We start from the raw sequence: 27,458 nt of genomic DNA, 5'->3' as shown, positions 1-27,458 counted from the left end.
CACTTTGTCTTGTGCATTACTGACTCCCAGTCCCTAGTGCGAAGCAGACACTGCAGTATTCATGGGATGGATGGACGCACAAACAAATAGTCTTATAACTAGAAAACTCACGGTATAATTACGGATGCTAGACTAACTTTGACATTATTGCCCAATGTCACCTCTATTAATAATCAATAACTTGGGACGATTAGTGCTACAAGTTTCTACAGAAGCCGTTAATTTTCAGAAACCAAGAGTAGAACTTCAGCTGAATTAATCAATGGGTATGCTGAATTCTATTTATTTCACTTTTAAACAATATAATTAAATAGATTTTTTTTCACTAAATCGTTAACACGGTGGCTTGTGTTTTTATGAAGAAAGAAACAACAGAAAAGTTCCTTTCATAGTCTTGGAATGGGAGATTTAACTTTGATGATTCCTCCAGTATTTTATAAACTGCTTGTATTTATGTAGGTAATGAAAAAATATAAATCCACACATATTTCACTGCAGGGGAAATAAATGAAGCACAGTCCTGGGAGGCTTGTCTTTAATCATGAAATGTGCAACATTTGGCTGCACTGAATTAGCCATTTGTCTCACTAATGTAAATCCTCAAGAGCACTGAGGGCCCAAGCAGAAAAATCCACGGAGCTGAGAACGTGCCTTCCAGGGGCGTGGGCATGAGTTAAGCAGCAGAAACAAAAAGATGAAGGGTGTTGCTCCCTGAACGTATTTACGTCGGGGAAGTCCCAACTTCCGTGATTCTCTTTTATCCCCCAAAGCCCCCCATGAATATATTCATCAGAAGCCCAGCACAGTTTCGGCGATCCGACACCAAATAAGGGGTAAGAAGCTTCCATTGCCTTTCGATTTACCTTCCGACTGTGCTTGAGCTGTGATGACAGACTTCCTGGTTTCAGAGACCCATGTGGCTGTTACCCTGCCTTCTGCGTGGGTCTCTAAGCTGCCTCCACTGGGTGTTAGGAAGACCACTGGAGAAAAAAAAAAAAAAAGTCAGTATCTGACTTCTCAGAAATGCAAACAATGAAACACGCACTGGGGATCATTTCTATCATAACTGTGGCCATTTTGATTAACACGGTCCACCTAGTACGATTGCAAACTATTCATCAAAGCAGGTCTGTCCTACACAAATGCCATTAATAGTGGAGACAGCCTCTCGCTCAAGAGACAGTGGTGGCATTAATCTTCCCCACTGTGCATTAGTCATGCTACTTTACTGGTCTAATCTTGTAGGTCTTAAAAAAAAAATCACATCCTTGCCAGATCGCCTGGAATTTTCAGATCAATTTACCCAGATTTACTCTCTGCTCTCATCACTCAGCTGATACACAGAGGAGATGGTTACAGGCAGTATTAAACCCCATTTCATCCCCACTCGTGTTTCTTTACAGGAATTTTATAGGTTTCATCTGTTTTCCTTACATTTCAAAATGATTCCATTGTTTTCAATATTGCCCTACTTAAAAGGAGTAAAAGCAGTGCTATGTTTAAAGGAAGCCACTTGGGGATTTTAAGCACAACTACACAGAAATGAGCATGCGGGGTCATTTTCTGTGTTAATTTTGATATTGTGGAAATTAAAAATGATTTGTAGAGCTTCACCTCAGAAGAAACACTGAAATTCTAATACATTGAATATTTATATTAAAAAACAAAACTAGAGAATGACAACAACATTACAGAGCATAGATCTGATCCTGAAATCAAAGTTACTTCCCAAACCTAAACCAATAAGAAATGCCAAAGAAGATGGGGGCGCCCGGGTGGCTCAGTGGGTTAAGCGTCAGAATTCGGCTCAGGTCATGATCTCACAATTCACGGGTTCGAGCCCCACGTCAGGCTCTGTGCTGACAGCTCGGAGCCTGGAGCCTGCTTTGGATTCTGTGTCTCCCTCTCTCTCTCTGCCCCTCCCCACTCACACTGTCTCTCTCTCGCTCTCACAAATAAATAAAACATTAAAAAAATAAAAAAATAAGAAATGCCAAAGAAGAAAAGAAATAGGAAATACGAATTTGAATTTGAAGATGTTGACATAATCACAAAATGAATTTTAAAAACATGCAAATAAGAAAAATAATTGCAACAGATATAACTGAGCAGGGACAACAAATTATTGTAGGAAGCATCTATATAAGTAGACCCAAAATACTACAGGTAATGGAAAGATTATTATAACATGACAGTTAAAGAAGAATCACAGATGATTAATAAAACCATTGTATTTGTTCAGTTTAATAATGACAGGAAGTCAAATTAAACAAAAATGTCTTGCTTGAGAGATTAATAAAATTCTTTGAATAGTAGTATCCAATTTTGGAAAGGTCAGAATGAAATGAGCTCTCACATATTTTTTGAAAAATCTGACATTTGGGGTCATGACAATGTAGCACACATTCTCTCCCTTAAAATGTTCATTACCTCTTAGGAAGTAACCTAGGGAAAGTTAATCTAGGCAAAGACTTTGATTATATATACATATATATACACATATATATATAATATATACATATATATACATATATACATATATACACATATATGCATATACATATATATACGATATATATGTATACATATATATATGATATATATGTATACATATATATCGTGTATATATATACACACACATATATACATATATATACATATATATACACACACACATCAACATTGTATGTAATATATATACATTATATATATTATATATTATACGAGCATTGTATATAATTATATACAATAGTACTGCATTATATTATTATATATAATACAAAAACCTTAGGAGCAATGTAAAATAGCCATGGGCAGAAAAAATATTCGATTATCAAATGTTCACTTTAGAGCAAAATTATCAAAAAATATTATGAATACCCTAAATTATATTTTCAAAGATTATATAGTTACATATAACACTGATTATGATATATTAAAAAACACAACTATATCCATATATATATAGGTCTACATTCCCTGTGTGTGGATACATATACATATATATGTAATTAAATGTGTGTGTATATATAAGCCATAATAAATAATGCTTACATTGTATAGTAATTTAAATTATATATATCACATATATAATTATAATATATATGATATCATAAGAATTTAAATATATAATGATATGTATCGTGTTATTAATAATTTTAACTACGACATATATAACATATAGTGGAAGAAAATGAACTAAATGTTAGCCATGATTAATAAATTTGAGAGTGATTTTGCATTCCATTTGTTTATTTATCTTTTTAAGTTATTCTGTAGTTAATAGCTTGGGAAAAAATTAAGTAAAAAGACGTGTAAAGGGGCGCCTGGGTGGCTCAGTCAGTTCTAAGCATCTGACTCCCGGTTTCGGCTCAAGTCATGATCTCATGGTTTGTGAGTTCGAGCCCCGCGTTGGACTCTGCTCTGGTGGTGGCATGGAGCCTGCTTGGGATTCTCTCTCCCTCTCTCCCCCTCTCCCCGCCTCAAAATAACTAAATAAACTTATAAAAAAAAGATTATGAAGTGAAAAGCAAGGTTTGCCTTGCAGAGACACCGTTTTCCACTATTCCCTCAGCCCTCCCATTGTATACATGTGTGCACGGCCCCTCTGACAAGTGCACAGGCATTTCTCACTGTGAGATCCAGGAGTCTGAGCCTATACCTTGTGTGACCACTTGATAAAATAAGAGGGACCAGGAAAGAGTCTTTGCGAATGGTGCTGGGTAAGGAGCTGGAGTGTAAGTGACAGTAACTCTTCCTTAAACTTCATGACCGTATACACTTTGACCGTATACACTCATGTAAAGCTCACACACACACACACACACACACACACACACACACACTTTTCTTTTTCAAGTCCTCAGCCACTCTCAAAATTCTTAGAATTTGGAATTTCCCTGGGAGGTAGAGTTTAGAACAGCATATTGGGGACCGGCGTGGCCTCAGCTGCTATGCACGTTACAGAATTACCTCAGGACAGAAGCTGCACTTAAGGTTTGAACAGAAATGAAAATGAAAGCAGTGACGATTTTTCTGGATCCATTCCGGTCACCCAGGAAGTTCCGCACGTTGCATGCATGAACTGGTCCCTGGGCATATGTTGCCCGGGGACAGAAAGCACGGATTTGAAAGGAATCCATAAGTCCTGTGGATGTTGTGTGCTATGTATAACAGAATTTTGTTCTTCCTTAGATATAAACTGCCCACCCCTTGAGTGAATGGCAGTGGGCAAAGGCACTTAGAACCTTCTGCAGGAGTAGAAAATATGGCTGAATGTTTTAAAAAGTTCAGAGTCTAGGAAGATAGACAAGTCAGAAGTTTACCTAAATTTAAAACTCTTTGTTTCTGGCTAGGTGTGCATGCCCTCAGGATATAAATGAAATAGACTGACTCAGTGGACTGGACTTACCAGTAAGAGATGGTCAAGGTCCTGGGTTTGTAACTTTGCTGCCTCCCACCGTGTGCTGACAACTGCCTTCTGTCTTAGGGGCTCCTGGGGGACTAGTGATACTCAACTGCACTGACGACAAATGCACAGGCCCAGGTGTCCAGGAAGAGATCAAGACAAGTGGTAAAACATTCTCTGTCTCTGAGTGTCTATAATCTCTTTGGAAGAAGAGCAAAAAAAATGAAATCACGTCATGCGTTTTACTGTATTCCCACCTCCGACGTGTTCTTACAAAGCAGGACATTGCGTGATGCTGAATTATTTAATGTTGCACCTGGAAGGGAGTAATTATCATAATTTCCTTATTTAATGACAAATTTATTAATCTTACCAAAGTAAATATTTTGAGACATCAAGAAGTGCCATTCATCCACACAATTACATAAAACTTGTACAACCCATAAAATTTATGTACCTCACAAAAGAAAGTACTTCAACCATGGACATATTGGTTGAAAATATAACCATTTCTGTATATCTTATTAGGATGAAAGTCTAATAAATCAGGCCTTCACATACTTTAAACTCTGCAAGACACAGCCAAAAGATACATGAAATGTTAAAATGATTGCACGATAGTAAACTTACCCTAAAGAAGTTATAAAGAATGTTAATCCCACGAGATTGTATTAACTATTCCTATTCTTTCCTAGAATAATTTCTACATGTCCCTAGGGTTTTGGTACACTTGTTACGCCCCAAAGAAATGAAAATATGTTTTTGTGCTAGCCATGGTTACAAGACCTGGGTTATCAACTGAATATTTTTTGGTAGAAAGTAGGACCTTCCTGTCCAGCCAAAGCATGAGCGTCAACAGCAACGTTTACTCGGTATGTCATCTCTCAAGACCTTGCACTTTTTTCCCTGGAATTTGATTTTTAGAGGCGTAGTGTCTTTCTCAAAGCCAACGCGTTCTACAAGTTTTACATAAGCTGTCATTATGAACGCACATTAAAAGTCCATTACAAGAGCAGACCTAGTCAATTTTTTTTATCTATTATGATGGCATGTTTAGAGTTTTCATTATTTAGAATCATTTCATTATTTAATATCATCTAGAAACTCAGCTTTCTGTTGTTGTTAGTAAGTGACCACTGTTGTGGATTCCTTCTCCTGTCTTTTTCCAGCACTCCTTGACTTACTCAAAGTTTACTGTGTTGGCTTGCGTGCATGCTGGAAACAAGCAAATATCCGTGTTTTATGAGAAGATATATAATTGTTAAAGAAACAAGCTACGTATAATTGCCCTCTCGTACACTCAGAATTCAGTGACGATTTAAACTTATTTTTTATATTCTTATCATTTTATGAAGTTTGTATTTTGTCTTCGGAGTGCAATTATGAGTCCATGGCTTGATGCAGTCTCGGCTTGTCCCAATTTCCGATCACATAATCGGAAACGTTTTGAAGATCCATTTCTCGTAACTTAGCTGATAGGAGCCCTTTCACTTGGCTTGTTGTGCGTCCTTTTGATATTACTCCTAACCTTCGTGAAACCACTCTTGGTTTCTGGATGCGACGGGACGTGTCAGAATCATCCTCATGTTTTCCTGCCCAAGATACAGAATTGAGAATATTGAAGAGGTCCCCATATCCACCATAATTGGTGGAGGGCAAAGTGCTGTTACTGTTTCATATGCCATTTTGACGCCAATAATGACTTGGGCATTTTTGCCAGTGTTCTCAGTAATTTTGTGAAGGGAAGAATTTTCCAAAGTCCTTACTCTGTCACTCCTGCTGCTACCACCTCCAGGTTTCTTACTCTAGCTTTTCTCTCACCAAGGTTTTCTCTACATTTACCGTGTGAAAGACATAAAAGGTATTCCTACGTATTGAGAAGCTTGCATTAAGAACAAGTAAACAAATGAAATCCAGTTATTATTAGAAAATGAGACCACATATGAGGGTGTGGCGAAGAGGGCGAAGGGAAGCTTTGAATGCCACACACAGGCGTTTGTGGATCAGCTTGTTCCAACATGCTCTCTGCCCGTAGTTTAATGCTTCAGAAGATGTTTAATGTAAGGCAGTTGTCGGTACGGGGGTGTCTTCTATATCACTTCTCTTTATCAGGGGAACCAAATTCTACAGAGCAGGTTCTAAAGCCCGAGTGATCGTTTAATCCTACGATGTAGGGAAATCTTGATGTTGAGCAAAAGAAACGAAGAGATCTATCATCACCGTAGTGCAGACGAGGCACTGTGACAGATGTTTAGAAAGATTGTTTCACTTACTTGTCATACTTCCAAGATCAATATCATCATCCCCTTCGACAAATGGTAAGTGAGCTCTTAAATGAAATTTCACGAGACCTTTTGGGTTTCAGGAGACGTCTTTGCATTCCGCTGTTCGAAAGCTTGGATTTAAACCTTGTATGCACCCAGGCACTAACTATGTGACCATGAAAGGAATCACAACTTCTTTGCTGCTTGTCTCCTCAGTTATGAAGGACACATTATGTTACCTGTACATCTGAGCAAGATCCCGGGAAGTAAGCGAAGAGATGACTGAGACGTGGTCTATTTCAAAGCTGTTCGCGGAATAAATGGATCGGCAGCCCCTCACCGGGGCCACAGGGAAACCTGGGTAAACAGAAGCGCACGTGGGAATGTTTCCATTGGCTGTAATCATTTCTCTTTGCTTCATGTGTGTGCTATCTCCAGATGGGACTAATTAGTGGGTATAAATGTAATCACTGATATCACAAAGAGATACAGTAATCTGCCATATATATTATATATATTAAAATGCTCTCCGATCATCCTGCTTTCAAGGATTTGAAATTTGGGGGCACATGGGGGGGTTCAGTCAGTTAAGCATTTAACTCTTAATTTCAGCTCAGGTCACAGTTGCACGGTTCGTGGGTTCAAGCCCGGCTCTGTGCTGACGGCGTGGAGCCTGCTTGGGATTCCCTCTCTCCCTTTTTCTCTTCCCCTCCCCCACTTCCTCTCTCTCGCTCTCTCTTTCTCTCAAAGTAAGTCAATAAACTTTTTTTTAAAAAGAGAGAGTCTGAAATTTGGCTAAAGGTTTATATGAGTTGGGGGCCATATCTCTCCATGTCTCCTAAGAAAAATGTATCGTTATTCTGCTTTCTAAAGTATACGTAAAATGGGGAACAGTGACGTAATACCCCCATACACACAGCCTCTGGTGGCATTTTGTCAGTTTATTCCACCGGCTAAGGGGGCTCCTTCAGTTATGCTGGCTTTGGGCGCCTCCAAGTGCTGGCTGGAAGCCTCGCTGTGGGGCAGCTCAGACAGCTTCCACGGCCACCTGTTCGGTAGTCACTCTTGAGTCACAATCCACTTGGAAGGTTTGTGCTCAGCTAGGGTCAGGGTCACCTCACAGGCCCTGGGGCCTCAAGGGAGCATCCCGGCTTCTGCAGACTTTCACACAGGTGCCCTCATGCCCGGCCCTCCAAGCACAGGCGTGTAGGGGATTTCTCACAAACGCTTTCTTTGGGTTTTCAGTGTAGACTCACCACTCACTTTTGGAAGCATCCCAAATTGAGGAATAAGGGTCTGAGCCCCGTTCTTTGCCTCTGCACAGGTGTCTACCTTAAAGTTGAGGAGATACACTGACATCCTATTCAATTGGCAAGAAATTGTTCTCTTGTCATAGAAGATAAGTCCTCTACCTGCGATCCTTGGTTAAGTGCTTTTATTTGGCTCTGGACTCCGTGTGGTCTTTTAGAGGGTTTCCTGGTCTCAGCTGCTGGAAAAGACTTCTCTTCTCCAGCGAACGTATTCCCCGACCTGGAAGCAGACCTCAGGTGGGGCCCTGGAGGCAGCAAGAGAAGCTGGGCTGAGTGGAGACTCACACCACAGAGGTACAGAACCCCAATACCTCCCTCTTCCACAGACCGGACCAACTGGATGGGGTCACCGGGTTTCACCAAGCACGTTTTTCAAATCAAATTGTCCAGGAGAGTCTGATACAGGTCCTCCACACCCAGCTCCTCCTCCGAGCGCCTGGCATCGAGTGCTCACTGCATTGGTGCGAAATAAGGCTGAGAGAATCCCATTTTCCTCTCAGTTTTCTGGTCCCTTGCAGTTCAGCGGGGACAGGACACAGGTCTGGCTGTGCTCCGACTCACAGACACTGTCAAGGGCTGAGAGGCGAGCACGAAGGCTACAGGCAGCAGCAGCAACCTTGATCTCTGAGCACCCAGGTGGGGGATGCAGGGGGGGGGTCCAGGCTGATGGTGTCACAGAGGCCAAGCGGTCACAGGAGGCTTCAGGGTGCGATCCTAGGTCCTGTGACACGGGAGCCATCCTACCCATTTTTTTTTTTTTTTTTTTGCCGCCTATTCCTCCCCATTTTATGATCCTGAGATGGTAAAATCTCAAACAGGATTATAAAATCCAATCCTGAGACAATCTTGAGTCTCCGGTCTTTCGTAGGATTCTGTAAGCTAGCCAGTAAACTTCCCAAAGTATCATTTGTTGCTTAAAGCCACCAGTTATGTTCTGCCTCTCGCAAAAAAAGAAAAAAATGTCACAGTGGAGAAGGTGTCAGCGGTAAAAGCAGGGTTCAGGACCCGGACTCCAGGACTGATGACCCTACCCGAGCTTCAGGGACCCCGGTCTTACTGGCTGGGAGAAGGCAAGCCCTCAGATGTTTGCGCTGTGAGCGACCAGATGGACGATCCAAAGTGTGGATCCCCGGTGGCTGTGTCCTCGGGGCAGGTCACTGCGAAGGCACCCCCTTTGCAAAGGTGGAGCCCGCCTTCATGCAGCCACCCTTCGGGACCCCGACACTTTGCGGGACACGGTTTTCAAGCCCCTGGATAGTCTCTCAACTCCGTTTCAGCTTCAAAATAATATGATCATACACATGTAAGTATGTAAGTACAGCGGGAGGACTTGATCAGAAATTTTAGCAGAGACACTTCATCCAACAGCCTGCTTCGAATGCCTCCCATCTCTTCTCCCAACAGCCTTGGAAAGACTGGTTTCTGCGCCCACGAGAATCACATCCTAGTGAAGCTCTAGACTCTATGAGGGTAAACGCTGCGTCCTGTGTTTTCCGTGGTTCCTTCAGTGCCTGTATGAGGCTCCAAGGGCTGTGGTGACAAAATGCCACCAGCCAGGTTGGCTGACCCAGGGAAATGTCCTCCCCCACCGCGCTGGGGGCAGAGTCTGACATCTGCTGATGGCGGGATCTCACCCCCTCAGGAGCCCTGGAATTGACCCTTTTTCCTGGGAGTGCTGGCAATGTGGGCTGCCGCTTGCTGGCCAGTGCCCCACTCCACTGCGTCACATGGCTCCTTGGGTTTCTTCTTTAAGGACACCTGTCACGTTGTGTGTGGGCCCACCCTATCCCAGGATGACCTCACCCCAACTTGGCTACATCTGCAAAGACCCACCTTTACTGGGAGGGGGACTAACATTCCAGCGTATCTTTTGTGGGGGACACACCTCAGCACCCCCCCAGACAGGGGAAGGTCAACACGCTGTTCTGAGAGCGTATTAAATATATTTCTTCTCTTCTAATTTCTCCTCACTCAAATAAATCAGCAACCCACAATTTCCTTTCTCTTCCACCTTCCTTAGCTGCATGATTCCAGCCTCTCTGCCTGTTTGACTGGGGGATACACTTTTCCCACCTGCGACAGTCACTTCTTTCTTGTGCTGGGGGCAAAGCCGCAGGGAATCTTCCAGCTGAGCCTGTCCCTCCGCCTCCTCCACCGCCCTGAGGACAAGGAGACCCCTGACCTCGGCATCGATTCTTGGATCAGGCCTCTTCTTCATGTTCTAGAAACAAAACTGCATGAAACAAGCAACCCCCATCGTGTGTGTCTCTTGAGAACGTCTCTTGCACTAGCCGATCCATTTCTGTCTCTCCCCCTCTGGCTCATCCCAATCCATCACCTCCCCCTCCATGGTAGAGAGGAAACATCTGGAAGGGAGTCACAAAGAGCTCAGCGACGGGGGGAGAAGTGTGATGCTTTCGCTCTGTGGCGACGGATGCCCAGCCCTGTGATGAATCCCCCTCTTGGCCCAGCGCTGACGTGAGGCTCCCGCATAGACGAATTCACAGCCACAGACTCACGGACCTGCCCCTTCAGGCTGCAGACCAGAGATGTGTCTGATTTGTGTGTTTGCTGAAGCTTAAGTGGGCAGGTTCTTTTCTCTACCCTCTGAATAGCCAAGGAGGAACCCACCAACTTACAAGAGAGAGAAAAATCCACCCCAATAGCAAGTGTGGTCTTTCTTCACACCCCTCCTATCGCTTCATCCTCCGAGGTGCTGTTTGGAAGGGTGTATGGATTACATCTGGGAAGCTTTCCAAACTGTCTCCACAAAGAAAAGAAAGAAGGAAAAGATAACCAGCTATATTAGGCCAGCCATATTAACAAGCAAAACGCTTTTCCTTTAGTGAACCACAGAGTGTCTGTGGTGAGCAGGGAAGGAGCCTATGTTCTGGGGTTTTCTCACAGAAGGTTAGGTTTCCGGTCTATTTTCCTGGATCTAATCACTCACGTGTCCCTACCGCTGGCTGTGTGTGCAACCAAAGTTCTCATCAATTCGCTGGCTTAACAAGGAGTGGATGTGAGCGATGGGAGGGTCTCCCCAGATGCCATGCGTTTTTGTTCGCCCCCATTCCTAAACGTGGTAATAAAGTGCTATACCAATAACTAATTAAAAAGTCCCTGGAAAAGTTGCATGAATGAAATCCCTGTGAACTACTGCCGTAAATATCATGAGAGATTCCTTTCATTCAGAACTGAGTGGGTGCCAGGCACGGTGTAAGCAACTGATCCGATCTTCACCAAATGTCCATCAAGGTGGGACTTTTATCTCGGATAAGAAATTGCGAATCAGAAAGATGAAGCGATTTGTTCAAAATAACAGAGGTAAGATATGGGAAAATTGGGATTTGAAAGTGGGACCTCGGATTCAAAAATCCTGATTTTTAATACCGCGCTATGCTGAAGGAGATAAGGAACAAAAACTGAAATACGGAATGGAAAAGTGGGCTGGTACAAAAGCGTGAAGTACAAGTCAACGAAGGGCTCAGAACTAGAACAACAAGTTCTGGTATGCAAATCGAGTGATCAAAATTCTTAAAAAAAAAAAAATAGCAGAAGTGTCATAGAAGACATAGATTTGGAGCCGAATCTGGAGGTAAGAAAGAAATACTCCAAAGAGAAAACCGTCCTGTATTTCTTTCTGTGCACTTCCTGTTTTAGAAGTGCTGTAGTCATTGGGCAAGAATCTCATAGACATGCAGAGATACTTTGAACTTGGGTAGACCGTTCCATAACCTGCACGGGTATTGGCAACGGGATGGTGGGGAATAGAAAGCATTGCTATATCTGAATGGAGGTTCATTGATTTTATCCGTTAAAAATAGCTTGGCAATTGGCTTTTGATCATTGTTTCCTCAGAACAAAAACCGAAAGTAGAAGAAATAGCCTATTGCCGAAATTGGGTCTATAGCCGCTACCTGAAACTTTTTGCTGGATTCAGGGAAGAGTTTGGAATAACCTGAAGATCACGTTTTTTTTTTTTTAATGTGCTTGAAAACAAGTTGGAATCTTCATTGAACTTGAAAGTGCAGGAATCCCAGCATGTTGGGCAGATAGTGGTGTTCAGCCTTTGGGGCTAAAACAAGACAGGATGATGACAGAAACCCATCTGTGGGCTTGGAAGGCAGTTATTATGGGATATGATAACAGTATTTTGAAAGGGTGACTGTTTTTATGTTTCCTGTCTTTTCTTTGTGGTTTCCCTTTTATTCTTTCTCTTGGAGTTTGGTAAAGATCTTTTGGAAAATTCTGACCTGTTTCCACTCTTCTGGAGGGAACTTTTACAGAGGAATCTGCCTATGCTTGGGGAAGATTTATTTTTAAAAAAAACCTGGAGTATTGGGGCGCCTGGGTGGCTCAGTTGTTTAAGCCTTTGACTCTTGATCTCAGCCCAGGTCAGGATCTCATGGTTTGTGAGTTTGAACCCTGGGTCGGGTCTGCACTGACAGCAAAGGGCCTGCTTGGGGTTCTCTCTGTCCCTCTTTCTCCACCCCTCCTCCATTCACAATCTCTCTCTCTCTCTCTCAAAATAAATAAACATTAACAAAATGAAAGCATTTGGTGTTTTGGTTTTCTTGTGTGAAATAATTCATGTTTTCCACACTACAATGGACTACATGTTTTTAAGAAGAAAAAGCAAGATAAAAGAAATTCATATATATTCTTTCTATTCTAGAAGAACCTTCATTAATACCATCATACATATCTGTCCAGGACTGTGTGTAAGAATGTACGTACTTGTTCTGTAGATAGGTGGGTGAACAGATAACATAGTGAATCTCACTGCACAAGTTGTTGTGACCATTTTTTCACAAATGTATTTCACAACATCAATTTCAGTGGCTTCAGAGGTGAATCCTGTGAATATTCTCTACCGTATTTAAGCCCATCCACCACTCTTTTCCCAGTCTGGCTTTATAAACAACACTATGAAGAATATAGATACATTTCCGCATATATTTCTTCCATAGTCCGAATGTGTTTCAATCTTCTCCTGAACATCCCAGAATTCTCCCTATTGTGCGACCTCAGAAAACATCTCTTTTAAATGTGTTGTTTTGTCATATTTTCAATATCTCCCTTTCTCCACATGTGGTGGCAAATTAAGTTATCTCATTATATGCCTTGTTTAATGCAGTGATTAACACATCTAATTCACATAGTAAGAATTGAAGAGAATTGTGAGAGACTGTTGAAAAGTGTAGTAACTGTTAATAGTACCAACTGTTCACGGTGTACTTAGCTTAATTTATATGGAAGAATTGTGTGTGCAGCCGCACTTGCCAATATGAAAATTTGCCAACGGTAATGATCGTTTTGTCCCAAGACCTGTGATTGATCTCCACCTTGGGTCAGAAAGGATTTCTCCCTGTGCTTTAGTTTTTTATGGTTAACTCTATCACGGGGGCTTTCTGCTTTCCTCTGGAACAGCTGCACCAGCTGCTGTCACACGCAGAACTCCTGACTCAATGGACCATTAGTTTTTGTGCAGAAATATGTGTGGATTTACAAAAGGCACTCGTGAGTGCCTATAATGGAGGCCATGTGCTATCAATTGGAAAGAAGGGAGAAATTGGCTTTGCTCAGATCATTACAATTCCCCAAGCAGAAACCTCTGTCCTAAAATAAGCCAAGCACATACTGGGGCTATGTGGGCTCAGAGATCTCTCCCGGAGTCCCTGAGGTAGATGCCATCCGGATGCACTCGGAATCATCAGGTGAGGATTCCCTGTATCCGAGGCATTTGACAGATCCCGGGGAATCAGCGTTCGCCAACAGCAGAGAAAGCGGCTGCTCTTGGGCATAATTTTAGGAGTGCTGAGAAATGCCCTCGGACCCCAATAATTCCTCTCTGTTACCTGTAGCATCTCGTTGCCGGCATCAGATTCTTCTTCCACTCCAATATTCTTTTCCATCGGGAACAGTCGCGTCTAACCTAATGTTCGCTGAAATTAATCTGTAAGACTTTGTGCGAAAAGACAGCTGCTTGTGTGCAGAGGAGAGCTAGGAGCGCAGGTGGAATTGCGTGCAGTCTTGCTGAGATAACAGAACAGTTGGGGTAGAGAACGTGTCCCACGGCCCAGGAAGCTGAAGGGTTTGGTTGCTGAGTTTAGGGCCTTGGGGCCAGAAGCGGGCTGGGGGTCCAGGATCCGGGCAGCTGCAGCCGGTAAAGAACAGAGTCTATCTTACCACTGTTTTATCTGGGATTCTCAACTCCTCCCCGTCCTCTCCCTGGAAGGGCTGTCCTTCCCTCCAGGAACTCCGCGGCACGTCCCTCTAATATAACATACGGCACTGCCCTAAGACTACTCCCTTTCATGTCTCGCTTTCTAGAACTCTACTGGTCTTAAAGAAAGGGTCTGTGTTTTTTCTGTCTGCATATTCTCAGTCCCCTTAAAAGTAACTAACACATGGAAGGCGTTTCAGACTTCCTTTTGAAAAAAAGGAAAGGAAGGCTCCTCCGAGGAGAACGCGATTGCTTCCTACTGAAAACATCGTCTCTGGACACTCATACCTTTCCAGCAAAGAAACAGTGCGGGCGCTCCAGCGATAACACAGAGTGGGAGTCCCGGAGTGTCAGCAGCACTTGACAGGGATTCCTTGAACTTGTTGACTAAACTGCATGATGAAACCATAAAGTAATAGAACAGCAGGGATGGAAGAGAGTGATGGATTTTGCGCCCATCGCTCACCAGGCCTGCGCGTTGTTGTGCAAACGTCCGTGGAGGGCACAGGACATGTAGGTACCGCTGTTCCCTGTCCTGGTGTTAAGGCACTGACCGAAACATAGGAAAGAAACGGCCTCGGAAGTGAAATCGAGTCTATCAGGGAGCTTGAAGGCTATGCCGAAAAATAGGCGGGGCATGGGAAAAGGGGGTTCCAGCATGCCAAGGCGGGGGTGGGGGGAGCAGGGAGTTGTTATCTAATGCACGGTTGCAAGAAAGGGCCCCTGGGGGCACCGTCTGCCTGTAATGTGGAACCTGAGAGGGTAAGGAGTGTCCACCCGGTGTGGCCTCCAGATAATGTTACAAACCGTGGCTTCGAGACTATCTTGGAACAGATGAGCATCTTGAGTATAAAGGTGGAGAACCCACAGAAAGGGAAAGCCTGGGGGGGTGGTTCTTACCCCACACCTGCTGCTCTAGACTATCCCCCCACCTCCGACCAGTGCCCCTGTCAGGTGTGGAGACAGAAGCCTGGGCAGAACAGAGAACTAGAGGAGGAAGGCCCGAGTCTGCGGGATTCACAACACAATGTACAGGTGCGAACATCACTGGCACCGGGAACTGCCTCAAGAAGACCAGCCACCTGTTAATTTTTAGGAGCAACTTCACGGCCAGAGAAATCGCATAGCCGGTGGCCACCAGTATCGGTTAACCTCTGCAACACTCTGAAGCCCCCAATCTCGAAAGTGCCCCCGAAGGGACAAGGCCAGACCTACATAGTAGGATTCCGCCTGATGTCTGCATCGTATCCCACACAGAGGCAGGTGGTGGCTTTGGTCTAGGAACACATCCGTCCCATATTTGCACCCGCAAGAGCAAGCCAGCCTTGCCCGGTCAAGTTACAGGCACCTGGTCCGGCAAGAGCAGCCTTGTTCCTGTCTTTGGCCCCCGCCCTGCAGAAGAATCAAGCAGGTGTAGAAGTGAACTCGAGGATGCTTTGTGGAGTCTTGCCAGCGGTGGGGGAGAAGGGGCAGGCAGTCGGGGTTTCCGGGACCAGGGCTGTAAGTGTGGGGGCACATCACTGCGGCTCTGCGAGAGGTCAAGTCCAGACTCAACGTCCGCCCCATGCCCTGCGGAAAAATTGCATTCGTTCGTGGCCGGGGCTACCCCGAAACGACAGCTGGCCGCGAGGGGGGTGACTGCAGCACAAAACAAACCTACCTGTTGCTCAGGTGGCAGTGCTGAGCGGCCCCAAGGTCAGGGGCGGAAGGAGGAAAGGGTCAGGCCTGCCATAGCTACGTTCTCCGCACACCTCCTGCCGTTCCAGTGTCTCTTCTCTCGGTTTGGGTGCCCTCACTTTGTCGGGGGACACTTCAGTCGCATTTGGAGTTGGCATGTTTTCTCGAACATGGCCTGAAGATGTGAGATTTTTTTGTTGTTCTTCACTGTGTTCCTCTAAAGGTTTCCAGGAGAAGCCAAAGAATAATTCAGAACTGGGCTGCCACATATTCCCATCCGAGGAAGAATCCCGTCTTTCATTCATTTCCATGAATATTTTCTGTATACATACACATATATTAACGTTTATTTTTGAGAGAGAGACAGAGCACGAATGGGGAAGGGCAGAGAGGGAGAGAGGGAGGGAGACACAGAATCAGAAGCGGGCTCCAGGCTCCGAGCTGTCAGCACAGAGCCCCATGCAGGGCTTGAACCCGGGAACCGTGAGATCATGACCTGAGCTGAGGTCCGATGCTTAACTGACTGAGCCACACAGGTGCCCCTTTCATTCATTTGTAAATCATCGACAAGGGTACCTCCTATGCTGGACTGTTCTCACGTGGTTTCTAAAATAGTTTGGGAGACGGACGAATAGAGATATGTTTAGAGAAAAGTATGGTGAGAAATTTTGACGGGAGAAATAAAGGTCATGGGAAGAGAATCAGGAAACAGAAGAGGAAGGTTTTAAACAAAACTGCCTTTTAGACCTCCCTGAGAAAATACACCCGCACATTTCTTTCCCCACTCTTCCAACCAAGATATTTATGAGGAAATGAAACGTGAAGTCGATTCCGATTTGGAAAGGGAAAGGTTGGAGGTCTAGACCTTTCCCTTCTGTTTTAACCAAAGCCCAAGTGCCTCGAGAGGTTAAATGTAATATTCAGTAATATTCAATAATTCGGGAGTCAGTGAGCCCTGAGAGGAGGACTGGAGATTCAGCAGGAGGTAAGGCCATTTCTATCCTCCTTGGTTTTCTCGGCTTCTCTGTCTCTCTCTGGTTATCTGTCTTCCTCTCGTGGAAGGCAGTGGTGTCCGAGGTCAGCTCACTGAGCACACGTGTCAAGCTTTGAACCTTGATAACCATGAACGACTAGAGGAATTGGCCTTGGATGAAGGAGCTGGGTTACTTCTCTGTGGGCACCGCCTGGGAAGCATGCCTGTGTGTGAGATTCCACGGAGGTGGGTGTCTCTGGTGGGTCACGTTTGTGGAATCTCCTCTGATTATTTCTATTTCTTTAAAGAAATAGAAACTTGTGGGGCGCCTGGGTGGCGCAGTCGGTTAAGCGTCCGACTTCAGCCAGGTCACCATCTCGCGGTCCGGGAGTTCGAGCCCCGCGTCGGGCTCTGGGCTGATGGCTCAGAGCCTGGAGCCTGTTTCTGATTCTGTGTCTCCCTCTCTCTCTGCCCCTCCCCCATTCATGCTCTGTCTCTCTCTGTCCCCAAAATAAATAAGCGTTGAAAAAAAAAATTAAAAAAAAAAAAGAAATAGAAACTTGTGTCATCAGTGGAGAGAGACCAGATAAGGTAATGAAGCTGATCGTCCATTTGATTTTCTCCATGAAGTTCTATCTGTGCACAGTCTATTGAGAGCTTTAGGATGGGAAGCCTGAGCCGCTGGCTTTGTCCTTAAGGGAGGTGGAGGGCACATTGTTCTCTACGCTGTGGTCTAGAAGCAGAGGCTGAGTCTCCTGACCATCCATGGGCTGACCACTCCCTAGCCTGGGCACGAAGCATTCGATGCCAAGGCCTTGTTTCCCTTGCATTCTCATTTGAACCCTGTCTTTTTTTAAACTTGATTTATTTGTTTTGAGAAAGGGGGGGGGAAGGGCAGCGGAAGACACGGGAGAGAGAGACAATCCCAAGCAGGCTCTGCCCTGTCAGCACAGAGCCCGACGCGGGGCTTGAGCCCACGAACCGCGAGATCGTGACCTGAGCCAAAATCAAGGGTTGGAGGCTTAACCAACTGAGCCACTCAGGTGCCCCTCATTCGGAGCCTGTCTTTGTGGCTGGTGTAACCTGACTCTGTGTGTGGCTGTGTCCTCGCTTCAGAAAAATGGAAGGCCCGGTGCACTGAGGGTTTGACCCAGGGTCACTCCGCCTCTTCCCCAAACCCTCCAGTCAGGTGAACAGCCCACATTTCCAACTTTGCTCTGGTTTTCAGTTCCCTTGTCAGCTAGAAAAGATGTCACATTTCAGGTTTTCTCCATAGGTGGTGTCTAAAGCAAGATTTCCATTTTTGTGTTTTGTGTTCCACCCCCACCCCACCCCCACCCCCAGTCTCCGGAGGACCTGAAGAGGAGGGGTCGAGGCTGTCTGGCCTAGACCTGCGTTGATATCTGGCTCCAGCAGCCATGTCCATGATGGCCTTGGGCAAAATATTTCTTCACCTGTAGGGTGGGTGTACAAGATCCCTTCTGCCGACACATCGTGCAGACGGGATATGCTGTACGTAAAGTATAAAAGTTCAGCATTAAAGTGATGCTGAATCAAACGTAGCTGATGAAAGTTGTCATTTATTCAGTGCTCACTACATGCTAATGAACTCATTCGCTCCTCACAAGGACCCAGGTTCTGTTACAATTGTCATTTGACCGAAGGAGAAACTGAGACTCAGAGAGGACATGTGACCTCCGTGTAATTAGGCAGCTAATATAGGAAGACTGGTGTTCGAACTTGGGCAGTGTGACTTCAGAGAAGTCACTGTGGAAACTACCCACACTGGTGGGTGCCAGTACCCACCCCCCCGGCTTCCATCAACTGTGCACATACCTGTCTTGGTTTCAGATTGTTGCTGTCTAAAAGTCGACAAGAAGATCGTGGGAGGAACTTACGTTTACCCTCAAGGGAAAAAAAAATGACTTTCAAGAATGCCACTGCATTTTGATAATGAGAAATTCAATGAAATGCAATGTACTCATAGTTCGAAGACTGCAAGTTTTATTTTAAATTGTGAAACTGATATATTTTTGAATTTCCAACTCAGAAAACAAGCCCTGGGACAGAACAACTGTTCCTGTGTACAGACAGGAAAAGGAAGCAGGGTGTGTTCAGGAGAGCCAGGAAAAATCGAGAACATAGTTCGTAATGTTTATGAGAGGTAATCAATCCTTAGCCTGTATATTGTAAATTCATGCACAAAAAAGCATATAAGAATTACAGAAGCAAAAAAGAAAGTGTAGTAACTTTAGTAAAAAAAACAAAAAAAAAAAGATCAGGAGCTATGTAAGCTTCATAGGCCAACATAGAATTTCCGGAGAGTTCTTGAATTTTTAACGATGTTTACAAAGTGGAGCTAAGAGGTCTAAAACCTGTATCCTCTTAATATTCCACTGAGGCTGTGGATGCATTAAATAATGAGTTAGAAGTTTGCAGAAACCACTTTGTGGCAATCGCAAAGCATAAAGCATATTTAATTAAATTAAGTAATCTCTATTTAGATGAAAATAAATCATTTTAGTGCTGACTATTTTTAATGACTCGGGCTGTCATTCAAAAAGAGGACAGGAAGCTGATAAAGTACTTAGAACTCCACTTATGGGGCTTTTATAGCAAAGCGCTAATGGGATTTTCTTGCCAGGGAAATGCCACATTTTATTAATAAATGATTCTGAAATACTCACAATAATTAATAACACACCTCACAAAATGTGCCAAAAAATGGGGCAAGAATATTTTAAAGATGTAAGTATTTCTGAATGATTAAAAGTGTCTTTAGAATATTTTAAAAATTATGGTTACTTAATCCATCTAACTTTCTGTAAGAACGTTAATAAAAAAAACAGAAGAAATCTGTACTAATATCTTTTTTTTCATGATAAGATAGCTGGCCCTCTCTATTGGCTTTCAGTTGTACAAGGATACACGACTGAGGATTCTGGGAAGATGGTGGGCTAAGAAGCATCTGGAACTGGTCCCTCCACCTAGACAACAATTGCACTAGCAGAACCTGATGTAACTATTTTGGAACTCTGGAATCTATTGAAGGCTTGCAACTTCTGGATGAAAGGCTTAGATGGTCCCACGGTCGACAGCTGTGTCCAAGTTCTCCAAGCAACCTGTGCACAGTTTGCAAGAGCCTCGTAGGCAAAGAAGGGTCTGCCCTCCAGATACTGGGGATCTGTGCTCTGATCTCTGACTGCTGCCTCTGATCGCAGAGGCACAAAGGGTGGGTGGCCACTGTTGTTATACCTCCCCTCATCATTACATGGCCCTCCGTCCTCTCTGGCTGAAGGAACTTCCAGGGAATTTCAATTTCAAGGGCTCTTTTGTTTCCTTCCATCATTTTTCTTTCTTTCTTTCTTTTTTTTCTTTTTCAGGAGTCAGACATTAAAGGCTAGGGCCTTCAAAAGAAAGCACATTTTATAGGGAAAATTAGAAAGTGACCATGACTGCCCAGGAAAAGGCACAGGCTCAAAGCCCCTCGAAAGATCTCAGGTTTACGTCTCAGGCTGATTCATGGCACATAGGCAGCCTTAACAAATTTTTTAAAAAAGAAGCAGTAGGAGAGAAAGAAACAATAGCAAAATGCATCAAGCAGTGAAAAATGGAGGAGAATCTGACTTCCAAAGTTACCCCATTGTTAGATTCAAATATCTGGTTTTCAACAACAACAAAAAAAATCCAAGGCACACAAGGCAAAAAAAAAAAGTATGGCCTATCATAAGAAAAATAATCCACAGAAATTATCCCTGGAAAACACTTTGATGACCTATCTACCAAAGGATTTAAAACAACCAAGGCTCAGAGAACTAAAGAAAGGCAAGGAGAAAGTCAGGAAAAGGATATGTGTACAAAATGAAATATCAGCAAAGAGACAAAACCTAAAAAGAAAGCAGAAAGAAATTCTGGACTTGAAAAGTACAATTAACTGCAATGAAAAATTCCCTCAACAGGACAATGGGAAACCTTGAGTCTGAGGAAGAGAAAGGAAAAAAGATGAAAGAAAAGTAGCCTGTGGCTACAGTACCGTACTGTACTGTACCTGTGGAGCACCACATAGGTCAACTTACGTCTACGAGTCCCAGAGGAGAAGAGGGAGAAAAAAAGGCCGAGGGAATATTGGAAGTGATGGCTTAAAACTTTCCAAGTTTGATAAAACATATGAACATAAACATCCAGGAAGCTCACCAAAATGCATGTAAGATGCATTCGGCTTTCATTAGTTGAGTGGTAGCCTTAAGAACCAGCAGCCTACCTTCGGAGTGAGAAGCAATGGTCTAGCGGTCTCTGTAAGGGGCAGAAGGTGACTGGAGCTCCCGAAACACCCAATTCCTCTGTAACTCTTATCATTTGACCTGTCTGGCATTTCCTTGGAAAATTACACTCCCAAGGCTTGTTTTCATGGGATGTGAGTTAGAGCTCACTCAGCGGGGATAGCATTTTCTCCGGAATCGTTTGTCGGAAAACATCTGCAGCAACTAATTGACATTGCGGCTGCCTGCGTGGGTGATGACAATTGGGGAAAACACTGAGGTGAACAACAACCCTTAGAAGGAAATGGTGAAGAATGAGATGTCCACAGGGGGGCTTTGAAAAGCTCCAAGACGTCCCCGGGAATGCAGGAGGCCCACACTCACTTGTTGGGCTGTGCACCTGAGCAGGGCGGTGCACATCTTGAGGAAAAGCCAGAGGTTCTCCCCTCCAGCTGACCTTGAGGCCCTGTGCAAGGAAGAAGTGAATGCTGAGGAAGAAATGTAAACTACGCACCTGAAAATGGAAAATGAACTCCAACATGTACACAGAACCCCTCAACAAAAGCTGATTCCAGGCATAGAAGGAAACCTCTGTCCAATCTGCTGACCACTAAGTCGAGTGAACACTCCAGCGACAACAATGCATATTCCAGAATCAGTTTTAAAATATAGCAATAAGACAAAATACAAACATCAACAAAAACAAACCCTGGGGGGTGGGTAAGAATGTGATTCCTAGAGTTGCCACAGGACGTCAAAAGTCCAGCTTTTGAAAAAGGGTATAAAATATGCAAAGACACAAGGAAGTAGGGTCCATACACAAAGAAAAAAAATCAATGGAAACTGTCCCTGAAGAAGACCAAGCACAGGATTTATTATACACAATTTTTAAACCATGTATTTTAAATATTTTCAAAACAATTATTTTGTAAAGAAGTAAAGAGAAGTATAACCGTGATACCACAGTAAATAGAGAAAAGAGATCGAAATTGTAAAAAAAAAATCAAGTAGTAATTCTGTAGTTGAAGCAATACAATAACTGGAATCAAAAATACATTTAAGAGGGGCACCTGGGTGGCTCAGTTGGTTAAGCTCCAGACTTTGGCTCAGGTCATGATCTCATGGTTTGTGGGTTCAAGACCTGCATCAGGCTCTGTTCTGACAGCTTAGAGCATAGAGCTAGCTTCAGTTTCTGTGTCTCCCTCTTTCTCTGCCCCTCCCCTGCTCACTCTCTGTCTCTCTCTCGCACCCCCCAAAAAATAAACATTAAAAAAATACATATAAGAATAGAAGAGTAGTTTTGAGCTGGCAAAACAAACAAACAAACAAACAAACAACATGTTGTTTACAATTTTTTTAATATTTATTTATTTTTGACAAAGAGAGAGAGAGAGAGAGAGAGAGAGAGAGCCAGCGTGTGAGTGCAGAGGGACAGAGAGGGGCAGGGACAAAGAATCTGAAGCAAGGTCCAGGCTCTGAGCTGTCAGCACAGAGCCCAACACAGGGCTTGAACTCACAGCCATGAGATCGTGACCTGGGCCGAAGTGGGACACTTAACCAAGCGAGCCACCCAGGTGCCCCCAAAATATGTTGTTTTAAATTAAGATAGTATTTATAATCTGCAGGACATTAGAAAATCCTCAAAAATGTAGTAAAAGAATTGATAAGGAGTAAAAATAATGCAACAGAAAATATCTTTCTTACACAGAAGAAAGAAAGAAGAAGAAAGGAAAAAACAGACATAAAGAAAACCAATAGCATAATAGAATTCATAAAGCCAGTATTATTGGTAAGTCTGGTGTACGTAAATGGATTAAGCACTCAATCAGTAGGCAAAGGTTGTCAGAATGGATTTGAAAGAAAATATTTCAGGATGTGCTATCTGCAAGAGACACAGTCTAAATTCAATGACAGATACACACATGTATATCACACAAAATAGACTTTAAGAAAAAAAATATCGTTAGAAACAAAGAAGGATATTTTGCAAACATAAAAAGGGTCAAGCCATCCATGATGTAACATTTAAAAACATGCATGTACCTAACAACAGAGACCCAAAATGCAGGGAAAAATCCTGACAGAATTGAAGAGAGAATCAACTCATCAACAGTAACTGTTAGAGACGTCAGTTTTTTCCTTTTAGTAACGGATAGAAAGACCAACACAGAAATAGATGACATGAACAATGCTGTAAACCGTTAGACTATAGAATATTTGGGGCACCTGGGTGGTTCAGTCAGTTAAGCGTCTGACTTCAGCTCAAGTCATAATCTCCCAGTCCATGAGTTCGAGCCCCACCTTGGGCGCTGTGCTGACAGCTCAGCGCCTGGAGCCCGCTTCAGATTCTGTGTCCCTCTGCCCCTCTGCCCCTCTGCCACTCATGCTCTGTCTCTCTCTCTCTCAAAAATAAACATCACATTTTTAAGAACTATAGAATATTCAATCCCCAAATAAAGGATTACACCTTCTTTTCAAGTGCACAGTGAACATTTTCCAGGATAAATCATATATTAATGCAAAAAACCAATCAACACCAATTTAAAAGGGTTACACATACAAAGTATGTTCTCTGGCCACTATGGAAGGAAATTAGGTATCAAAAACACAAGGAAATTTTGGAAATTCGCAACATGTAGACTCCAAAGGACCCATTCCTAGATAGTAAGTTGATCAAGGACAAAATAACAAGGGAAATCAGAAAATATCTTTATGTGAATAAAGATGAAAACACAAAATTCCAAAACGGACAGAGTTCAGCAAAAGTAGGGTTTATGTGGCCACAAATATCTCCGTTGAAAAATAAGAAAAATCTTAAATCAATAACCTAACTTTGTATCTGAAGAAATAAGAAAGCTAATCCCCCAATAAAAACAGAAGTAAGGAAATAATAACAGTGGAAATACATGCAATTGGACATAGAAAACAGTAAAGAAAACCAATGAACCCAAGAGTTGGTTCTTTGAAAAGACCCGTAAAATTGATAAACATTTGCATCTCAAAGGAGAAAAGCTCAAATCACTAAAATCAAGGAAGAAAAGTGGTAAATACCATCAATCTTAGAAATAAAAAGATCTATAAGGTAATATTATGAATAATAATATTATAGGGTAATACCTACAAGATGTTAAGCATTTATCTTTTACCTGTTCACCAAAAAATTAGATAACCTCACAGAAATGGACATATTCCTAGAAAGAAACAAACAACTGAGAAGGACTCAAAAAGAAGTAGAAAATTTTGGGGGTGCCCGAGTGGCTCAGCCAGTTAGACATACGACTCTGGATTTTTGTTCAGGTCATGATCTCATGGTTCATAGGATTGAACCCTGCATCAGATTCTATACTGACGGCACAGAGCCTGCTTGGGATTCTCTCTCCCTCTCCCTTTGCCCCTCCACTGCTCATGTGTTCTCTCTCTCTCTCTCAAAATAAATAAATAAACTTAATAAAAGAAGTAAAAATTTTAAATAGACTTTTAAAAAGAAGAGAAACTGATTAACAATTAAAATCTTCTCTCTCTCCCTCCCTCCCCCCCACTCTCTCTCTCTCTCTCTCTCTCTCTCTCTCACACACACACACACACACACAGACACACACACACACACACTTTTGAAGTCCAGATCTAGCTGGCTTCACTGGTGAATTCTACTGAGTTATTGAAAAAAAATTAGCATTAATCTTCTAAAAACACTTCCAGAAACTATTAGGAAGGAATTCAATTTATTTATGAGGTCAGTATTACTGTCATATCAAAACCAGACATCATGAGAAATTACAGAAATACCTTAGGAATCACAAAAATCGTCAACATACTGCCACCGCACTGAATCCAGCAACATATAAAATGGATTCTACACCATGACTCCAAGAATGCAAGGTAGATAGAACACATGAAAATCAGTAGATGTAATTCTGTCTCTTAACAAAGAACAAAAATAATGCAATCATATCAATAGATGTAAGAAACAAACAAATGAAAAGAGAGGCATTAGGCATTAGATAAATTTAAGAATAAGAAAAATGAAATATTTTGTTTTACCTTTTAACACTTATTCTCTGATGCTCTTTCTTTCCTTATGTAGATCTGATTTTTCTGATTTATATTCTACTCCTTCTGTCTGAAAAACTTTTTAAACATTTCTAACAAGGCAGGTGTATTAACAACAAATACCCTTATTTTTGTTTTTCTGAGAGAGATTTTATTTCTCCTTCACTTTTGAGGAATGATATCACCAGACGCATAATTCTAGATTGGTGATTCTATCTTTCAACCCTAAATATTTTATTTCACTCTCTTTTTGCTTGCCTGAAGTCTGAAGAGATATCTGATATAATTTGTATAACTGATATTTTATATAGAAGGTGTTTATTCCTCTGGATTCTTTCAATACTTTTTTTCCTGCAGTTTATATATGATATACCTAGGAGTACATTTTGATTTATTTATCTATTATTTTTTACTGTTTACTTATTTTTAAGAGAGAAAGAGAGAGAGAGAGAGAGAGAGAGAGAAAAGAGGGGAGGGTCAGAGAAGGATGGGGACAGAGAATCTAAAGTAGGCTCTGCACTGACAGCAGAGAGCCCCACGCAGGTCTCGAACTCACGAACTGTGAGATCATGACCCTAGCTGAAGTCAGACTCTTAACCAACAGCCACCCAGGCGCCCTGACCTTGGTGTACATTTTTAAATGTATGCATTCTAATTGGCATTCTCTGAGTTTTCTGGATGTGTCCTTTGGTGTCTGTCACTAATTTTGAATAATTCTTAATCATGAATAGTTCAAGTATTTCTTCTGTTCCTTTATTTTTATGGTATTCACATTCCGCGTATGTTGTACTTTTGTAATTGTCTCACAGTTCTTAGATATTCTGCTCCATCTTTTAAGTTATTTTCTATTTACGTTTTAACTTTGGAAGTTTCTCTCTTGACCTGTCTTCGAGCTCACCAGTTCTTTCCTAGGCTGTGTCCAGTCTATTAGTGAATCTCTCAAAGGCATTCTTCATGGTCTGTCACAACACATCTTAACTCTTTTTGATTCTTTCCTATAATTCCTGTCTTTCTGCTTACACCCTCCCCCCTCTTTTTACATGTTGTTCACTTTTCTTTTAGAGCCCTTAGCGTATCAATCATAATTGTTTTAAATTTCTGGTCTGATGATTCCAAAATCTCTGTCATATCTGATTCTGCTTGTGAGGTGTCCTCAGCCTCTTTAAGTCATTTAAAGATTTGTCTTTCAATATTCCTTGGTGTGTTCTGTTGAAAGCCAGACATGATGGCGGGATGGAAGGAACTAGTAGGCCTTTGGGGTGAGGTTTTGTGTTTATCTAGCTGTTCCTTAGATTGTGTTCACTGTTCACTCTAGTGTTTTAGGCTAAAATTCCCTTGTTTTTGCCTCCTGTGTTATCTTCGGGTTTCCCTGGAGACTTCTTAAGTAAGGCCTGAGCCACGCGTCCTGTTTCACTGTATTCCCCAGGTCCTGGCCCCAGTGCACTTCCTGCCTCTGGGCTTCTGCTTCTATAATCTGTGATTCTCTGTCTGTCTGCCTCTCCACCTTGGGAGGAAGCAGTTTTTCCAGTGACCTCAGTTCTCTGATGGATAGATCGAAGAAGGGTTGTTGATTTTTAGTTACAGCTTTTTCGTTGTGAGTATGAAAGTGATAATTTCCAAGCTTCGTGGAGGCTGAATCAGAACATAAATGCTTTTGAATACTCTCCAGCAAAGAGTTAAATTTACCTTCCTAGGGCTAAACCAATCTTTCTAAGTAGTGATTAGAGCACATTTTCTGTTAATGTACCATTTAGTTATTTAAAGAGAGGGGTAATGTGATAATTTAATCATTTTTATTATACTTCAACTTCACAATGCATTCAAATCAGCTTTTCTTATTTTTTAATAACATACTTATGTATTCTTTTTCCATATTATCTTTACTGTAAAATCAGACCTTTAATAAATTTGGGAAATCAGAAGATGGGGATACGATTTGAGCTAACGATTTCATGGCGAGCCCCATTTATTGAGTGATGATTTTATAATTTTTACATACTTTGAAATCCTTATCTGAGTTACATTACTAAGTAAAATATTCCATTAACAAATGAACAATAATGTACATTTCTATGACAAAAGTAATAAACACTGGAAGATAAAGCTGCCTTCGAGTTTAGAAGGAAATAAGCATCTATATCATGTGACACAGTTCAGGTGTTCATTAATGGGTACCTTGATGAAACTTACAAACTCATCCAAAAAATGGGTCAAAAAAATGATAGTTGTTGTAATATATAATCTAGATTCTGGCAGTTACAAGTGAATGAGAGTCTAAATCCCCTCTCTTA

Source organism: Prionailurus bengalensis, chromosome B2, assembly GCF_016509475.1.
Source record: "Prionailurus bengalensis isolate Pbe53 chromosome B2, Fcat_Pben_1.1_paternal_pri, whole genome shotgun sequence".
Lineage (NCBI taxonomy): Eukaryota > Metazoa > Chordata > Mammalia > Carnivora > Felidae > Prionailurus > Prionailurus bengalensis.
The sequence above is the reverse complement of the archived record's forward strand: the minus strand, read 5'-3'. Positions refer to the sequence as shown.